Source organism: Mercenaria mercenaria, chromosome 19, assembly GCF_021730395.1.
Source record: "Mercenaria mercenaria strain notata chromosome 19, MADL_Memer_1, whole genome shotgun sequence".
In the NCBI taxonomy this organism is placed as follows: Eukaryota; Metazoa; Mollusca; class Bivalvia; order Venerida; family Veneridae; genus Mercenaria; species Mercenaria mercenaria.
The window spans coordinates 31,870,190-31,878,329 of NC_069379.1; the positions used below are offsets into that span (position 1 = coordinate 31,870,190).

The 8,140-nt window shown below is 33.3% G+C and overlaps 1 long non-coding RNA gene across 1 annotated transcript; it reads left to right on the top strand.

Moving 5' to 3' along the window:
• Window positions 1-410: 410 nt before the first annotated feature.
• On the top strand, window positions 411-7,793 carry LOC123542884 (uncharacterized). The gene is made up of 3 exons (XR_008368713.1): window positions 411-545; window positions 1,462-1,557; window positions 6,449-7,793. It is a non-coding gene; the product is annotated as an uncharacterized LOC123542884 (long non-coding RNA).
• Window positions 7,794-8,140: the final 347 nt, after the last annotated feature.

The following is an 8,140-nucleotide window of genomic DNA, read 5'->3' on the forward strand; positions in this document are numbered from 1 at the left end:
GTAATTATAAGTGATGTATTTGATACATATACATAAATACTATTGAATTATGGCTGTAAATTGCCCGCGAATGTGTTCTGAATAGGACATTGAAATAAGACTTGAGTGTTATTGTTGTCTTTTTCATTTGTTTACAAACATAAAATTTACTGTAGGGTAATTATATATATATATATACTCAGCAGATTGTTATTGCAAATTTTCCAACAAAGTTTATATTTTCTTATCAAATCAAAATTTCTCTAACGCGTTTGTGAAGACATTCAATGTAATAGAACTCTATAACCAGAAACATAACTCACACTACGACACAACTCACTACCTTTAGGAAAGCGAAAATATATCAGAAATGTTGAAAATGAAGCGGAATCAAGACAAGATATTTTCTAGGGTTGATTATGATTTTCCGTTCTATGATACGTTTCTATAGAGTCGGTATCTGCAGTTGCAATCATCTCAAACATATTCTATTTATCGTCAGCCATGTGAAGATGGGTATGTTTGCAAAGAAGACAAAGCCAAAGTTCCGGTAAAGAGATGCTATTGTAAGTTCATTTTAAAGACATATATTTTTAAAAAGAACGTGACCCATCTAAATATCACGTTAGTTTATACTAACTTATTTTAGCCCGTTAGTGATGAAAGCTTCAAGCTTTTGAAACCACTCTCGAGTCCACTTTCTTCAAAACCAGTACCGGTGTCATATGAGAAGTCATGGTTGTGACCCCAGTGAGGCTCGAACCCACGACCCCTTGACGGAGCGGCCGGCATCTTATCCACTAGATAACGACGTTAGCCAAATTATAAAGATAACATTTTCCCCCGGCCTTATGATTCATATTGACACATTCTTATAAGAGGAACGCCTTGTTTCAAATAAAATAGCTACAACTGTAAACCGACGATGCATGCAATGATGCATTGAAGAAAGACACATAAGATATGGGCTTCGTCCTTGGTCTTATTCATTTTATTTTATTTTTATCTCCTTAGCACTATGCACCAACGCTTAACTACAAGAATAAACAACTAATGGCTTGAATGATCTCGTGAAATATAACTTTTGTTTGTCACCTACTCCTAATGCATTAAGAATGTATTACAGCATTATTTATACAATAGTTACAGGGGTCTTATTATTGTTAAATACTTTTGTGTGGGTTTTTTAGTCCAAAATACAATAATATATACCACAATGATACAACTGCTAAATATAGAGTTATCCGTTGCAGAACTGAACATTTATGTGTGACATTTAAACAAGTAACTAAAATTTACAGAATTGTACCTGTGAAAGGTATTTCAGTATCAAACATTTATGCGTTATATTTATTCATAACATATATACTATATATATGAATGCATCAAGTACACATGCACGTGCTGATGTGCTGTTTCTGTCCATTTTGAAGGAAATGAGCTGAGGCTAGACTAAATAAATAATTGAACATTTACGTTTAGATTCAGAAAAAGATTACCAATGTAGCAATGGCACCCGGGCGAAGGAATGCGACTGCAATTATGAGTGTAGTGACAGTATGGACGAAGCATTATGCTGTAAGATATTATTTTTTGTTTATGACATTATCTCAGTGTTGTTTTATTTTCTGGTCCTTCGGGATCATTGATTTTAACACATTAGGTTTTGAAGATTGAATACTGCTTAAGCCGGTGCTAAGAGGGCGCGGGCAGTGTTGCATTTTCCATTACTGTTAATGAACAGACTCAGTCAAACCGAGTCTGCAATTTTCACTGTTTGTCTTGTTCTCGTTGCTTCCGAGGGATTTACTTTCCAGATTTTATTAATATTTCACGAAAGTTGTTAAAATAGTTCACATACTTAACAGTGAATCCAACTTAACTTGAACTCCTGAACAAAATATACACGAAAAACAACATCTTAATAAGAAAAAAATCTGCCTGGGTTCGGTGTCAGGTTCTATTGGTTAAATATTACCTCTCTATACCGAAAATCCTCAACGTAGAAACACAATCTCCTAAAAGATAAATGCATGCGTACCTAATATATAAAATATAGAGACAGACCCTAAAATTTTCAATGATAGTAATACATAAAATAAAGTCTAGATATTGATTTCCAAGTCCTTGAAATAACTAAAAATGATTTCACAAATGTGAAGAAATCATTATAGTTTTGTTAATATCAATAACAGAAGTTTTAATTTTTTATTTAAAGTTGTGATCCACAAAGAATGACAACTCTTACCTTTGGCTAGTACTTGTAAGCAGAGATATCTATTAGTTTACTTCCCTTGCAATTACACAATTGAGTGGAAAATGAAAACTGTTTTATACACAATATCATACGTTTTTGCACAATAAAAACATTTAGGATTTATTCATTTGTGTTTGATTTACCCCTCAAAACATGGTTACAATGATTCTGTCAACTTACATATGGTACGAAATTAACTTTTAACAAACCAGTAATAAAATGAAGTACCTGTTAATAAATGATAGTGCAGATAATACAGTTTTGCTTGTATCAAAATGTCACAATAGAAGCACTTTTGTAATACAAAACACCTGGTAGGATTAGTAAAAGGTGCAATAATATTGATCTTTATTTCCTATGCCTATAAAATATGTCTATTATGTTGACTCGAATAATGGTTGTATTTCTTTCTTCTGCAACCCTGTATGTCACTCGTCCCGTCCCCATAAACAAAGTTATCTACCTCTTTTTAACGCAGAGTCCCTTTAACAGTCCCTTTCGTCATTTCTAATCAGTTATATATAAACTTAACTATACCTTGAAGCACTCAGCTTTTTCCCACTGTCGTTTTTAATTTCTAGGGGCTGCTTTGCATTGTTTTGATTTGCATGCGTTTGCTCAGTGCTTCTGGGGACTCTACTCCTACATGTTACCTCTCTTCGACATGGAGTGCTTTTAGTTTCGGCGGATGGTCGGGCATCCATCATCCATTGTCAGTCATTTTTCTGCGTCCGTATTTTCACATTAACGTCTTCTCATTTGAAACTACTGGTCATAGTTGGTATATTTGCCCCTTTTAGGGCCCACCAGATGTTTAAAGTGAAATAAAAAGACTTTAATCAAATTTTCATGAATCGATTGATAGAGCTAAATCAAACTTTGTCTGTAACATCATTATTAAGTCGTCTCAAAGTATGTTCCAGTTTGGACACTTGACTTATTTAGGGGCTGCTACAGCTAAAGATATAAATACCATTTAATGACTTCTTCATGAACCGCTTGATGGATCTTTATCAAACTTAGTGCTGAATATTCTTCTACGTTTGTTCCAATCGCGGCAGTCAACCCATTTAAGGGACCTCTAGGGCTAAAACAAAAATCACTTTTAAACGACTTTTCATGTACCGCTTGACGAATATGTATCAAACTTGGTCAATAGCATTATTGTTTAATTCTCTCAATAATTTCATCAAACGGGGTAGGGAGATTGGCCCTCTTTAAGGGCAAAAGGAACGGAATATAGAAATACCATTAAAGGGGGATGCTCGTAGCGGTTGGTTGTCATAGCAGGTAGCTTATTGTCAGGTTATTAAGAATATCGTTTCATATGTGTTATTACCCAGTGATTACTGGAAGCAAACCTGATCATCTATTTCCAGTTTAACCATCTGGTCTGCTGTGATTATCTATCAGTCAGGATAATGTACTATACGTGTATACTATATATTTGCAAAGAACAAATAAAGTACATCGATATACTAACTGGTAATTGTCAAAGTAGCCAATCAATATATACAAAGAAAGCATGTGATCAAGGACCAAACTTTTCACTAATATGCTAGATCTTTCCATTTTATTCTATGCATTTCGAGAAAAATTTGTAGAGAAACAAATAGTTAGGTTTTATCAAAAATAGTTTTTCTCATTATTGTTTATTTAAATGTTTATTCATTTTTTTCAGTTACATTATTTTGAAAATAGGGTTTTATTGTCTATCTGTCTTCTAGATCTTACAATCAGCCAGCGAAGTACGAAGTAATAGAAATTGAAAAAGGACCATACAACACTCAGCTTATAGTTGTGAAGCCATAAATGTAAATGGAGACTAAATTGCATAATGTCTTATCATTAGCCCTGTACTAATGTTTCACCGGATGTCACTTATATTTTGCCACTAAGCCAACCCCTTGACGTCTGGTTGTCCGTCAGTCTGTCAGACAGTCATAGAAAGTGTATCCTACGAGAAGTCCTACCAATACCTCTTTATTTTACCAAGTCAGGTTTAGATAAATACTTCAACCTGCCTTTACATGAAAGGTACTGATGGGCTACATTCAATTCAATTGATGAAAAAGGTTATTCTAATAAGGAAACAATCCTTCCGATTTTCTTTGCGAAGCGACTTTAGTCGGGATCGATCCCTCTACGGTAACATGCGATATATACCGAATGTGATATTTCTCTTTTTTTTTTTTTTTGTTAGAAGAATACGCATTTTCCTTGCTTGTAATTAGCGTCCACTTGACCAAACCGCAACGTTTGTATCGCATAAGCTTTTTTCAATTAGTCAATCTGCGTGTAATTTCAATCACAAAGTCTCGAAATATTTTATCAACACAAAAGTAGTGAACATTACTCACATCGATATATGGGGGTAATGGACTAAGATATTGATAATCTCAAAATATTTGAAACTCATGTCCATCTACTGTTCAATAGCTACTTTAAAATCTATAATACACACCCGATACACTCTTATGTGCTTACATTTACATAATAACAATGCATATGTTTATAAAGTACACAGGTGAATATTTACAATAATGAAAAGCTAAGATAGATACAGTATTATGTTGTTTTCTTTCTGGGCATATGTATATCAGACTCATCTCTGAAAAGTTTATCTCCATCAGTAGAATCCTTACATTGATAAACATTTCTACGACGTTTCGTTTCAATTTAAGTTCAGAAAGTTTTTTTGTTTGTTTTGGGTTAGCGCAATTTTTCATCAGTCTTTCAGAATGTTAGTTTTACTATATTCTCTATTTGACCGTCTGCACGTCTGTTTGTCTTTCATGTCAGTCACATAAGATCGAACATCAAATAACACTTAAATATACAAATGAGTACTTTCCTGAAATATATGTTTATCCATGGTAGGCAATTTGGAGAATTCTATTTTTCATTACTTGCAGTATCAAAGATTTTATCCAGGTAACAAATAGATTTAGCAAAGAATTGGATCCAGCAAATATTTTGGAAGTATATGTCATAGAGATATCTTATTTATACCCTCTTAAAAGATCAAGGGCAGCCATTTTATCAGCATACTACATCTTAATTTTTAGTTACTACGACAACATAAGTTGTTGCTTTTTTCAGTGAACAATGTTTACTTTTACAGCTTGAAATATAAACAGCCTTTAGCTGGTAAACCTGATAAAGCGATCAAACGAGTTCGATTATCCTTTTGTCTGCCACACAATTTCCACTACCGTCCGGAAACAGACCTAATCAAACCGAGCCTACAACATTTTCAGTTTTAGTGTTGGACAACCTGATTATTTCATTTTGTTTTGTCAAATACTGTATATAATTGAAAGCGTAGGTTTACAGATAGAACAAAATAGAAACTTCGCAGGTCGCTCAACACGGCAAAAACGAAAATGTTGCAGGCCCAGTTTTATTGAGCCTGTTCATGGACGGTATTGGAAATGCATGCTACCGTCCACGTCCTCTAGCCCCGGGTTGAGCGGAACTCAACATTTACACATGCTAAAAGTACAAAAAGCAATTTAGAGACATCCGCAGATGTATTCAACTAGTAATTTATACGTTTTAGTCTTATATAAGTGTGAGGGATTTTTTTCTTTTTTTTTTCTTTTGTTTCTGATACTGTTGTTCTATTCATTTTCATTCTGTATCTTTAGTAAAATGATTATGGGTCATGGAGTAAATACATCTTTACAAAAATTGAATTCCGCTTAAGCCGGTGCTAGGGTGCTTTAAGAGGTGTTGCACATTTCATCACTTAATTCGTATAAATAGACTCAATGAAACCGATTCTGAAATTATATTGCTAATTTGCTTCTTATGTTTAGAAAGGATCTTTTCACAGACTTTGTTGACATCTTACATATCGTTACGTTTTTATTTTCCTTCCTATCGATCAGCGACACACACTGATTATATACATATTGTATAAGAAGTTTGGAATGTTACAAAATTATAACTCTTTCTGTATAATCGTCTTTCTGAAAGTATTAAAAATAGTGATTGTTTTATCTGAGTACAAAACATTTGCTGAATTATCAACAAAACAAATCTGTAGATTTGGAAAAATACTTGACTTCGTTTTCAAATTGGTTGTTCTTTTTTAGGGTGTTTTAATATATGTGTCTCATGTTTTGTAAATATTTTTTCTCAGATCATATTTGACAGTATTAATCTTTCAGCAAATATCTTAAAATTAAATTGCATCATTATTTTCAGCATGCACAGAATATAGTCAGGAATTTGTAAGCATTCCAGGATATTACATCGACGGAGATTATGAGGTCGCCAAAGAAGATGATCACACAGAGAAAAGCTGCATAGACTACTGCTTACGAGAACCAGACTGTGTAAGCTGCGATCTCAATACAAGTACAGACAGGTGCTATCTAAGCTCTATATCCCCAGCGCAAGTTAAAGACGCATTAGTTACATCTCTAGACTCTATCCTTTTTGTGAAAAAATGCAAAAACTGTGTAAAATAGAATTACTACAGTACTGTAAACATCTTTGATTGAATTTTAGCCAAATGCTGTCCTTCTGTCCATCATTTTAATATATTCGATTGACTTATATTTGTTGGAACAATCAACGATTTCAATCCCAATCAGAAAAGTTATAATATATCATAAGTAAAGATTTTATTCAGAAGAAAATCACTGTTTGAGATGCAGATGAATTACACTTATAATAAGTAACGGAAGTGCAATATGAGCGCTCTACGGTTGGTAAAAAGCATGAAATCAATAAATACCGTTTGAATTTCATGTTGGTAAAAAAGACATAACTTCATAATGTTAACTATGTTGTATTCAATCGTATTTCAATCAGTCTGGTCTATATGAGTCATTATTGTAATACATTGCCCATGTAGGACAATGAAAATATGTGTAATCTTTTGCAATAAGCAAATAACAAAATAAGCGACAATGAATTATTGGTCATTCATCAGTCACATTGACTTTCATCTGGGGAAAAAAATATAAAAAAAATGCCCAAGAAGATGGTCACACAGAGCAAAGCAAAAAAAATATCCATCAATTTAAAGCTTACGCTTTTATGGATTTTTCATAATATGAACTGACAGAAATTATAACGTGCCACTTTTAGCTTCCCGGAAAATTTTATTTTAAGGTCGATTATAATGAAATGTTTAATGAAGGGCAGTTGAAGTAGCTATTTCATTTCCTGACACGGATGTTAAAATTTCAGAAAGTAAGGATTTTCGGCGGGATTGAAGTTTCATCCTTTATGGAGTCAAAAACCTTCCCAAATTATAAAGTTTCCATTCGAAATATGACGGAGGCGGATACAATCTCCCCTCTGATTGGGGTCTGGGGAGGAGGGGAAGACTATGATCTGCATTTTTTGGAATTATATTTATAGCTGTAATTATGCTATTAATTCACAGTTGTTGCTTTCTGCACACGGTATATTTTATCGAGTTTTACCGGTTATTTTAATAATATAACTGTATTTCAGAATATAAACATGAGACTGAAATACGTTATGTATTTAAATAGATAAATAATAATAGTAATATATCTGGCTTTGATGCAGACTTACTGACCCCCCCCCCCCCCCCCCCCTCCCCGCCCTCCCACTACACACACACAAACACACCAAAAAAATGTCAGACATCTTAATCCCCAATAAACAGTATCCTGTCTGGTCCGGTCTGATAAGTGTTCATAAAATCCCTGTAGACTTGACATGTAGTCCATGTCAAAGGATCATAAATTGTATTGATATGTACAGATAATTGTGTAATTATAACTCTTACAGCAACATTTTAAAAAAAACTCTCACCTTTATTATAACTATTTAATAAAAAAATAAAATAATCATAATTTAAAACTGAATAGGAGAAATGGCAAGTATATTTTTCTTTAATTATGTGATTTTTTTATC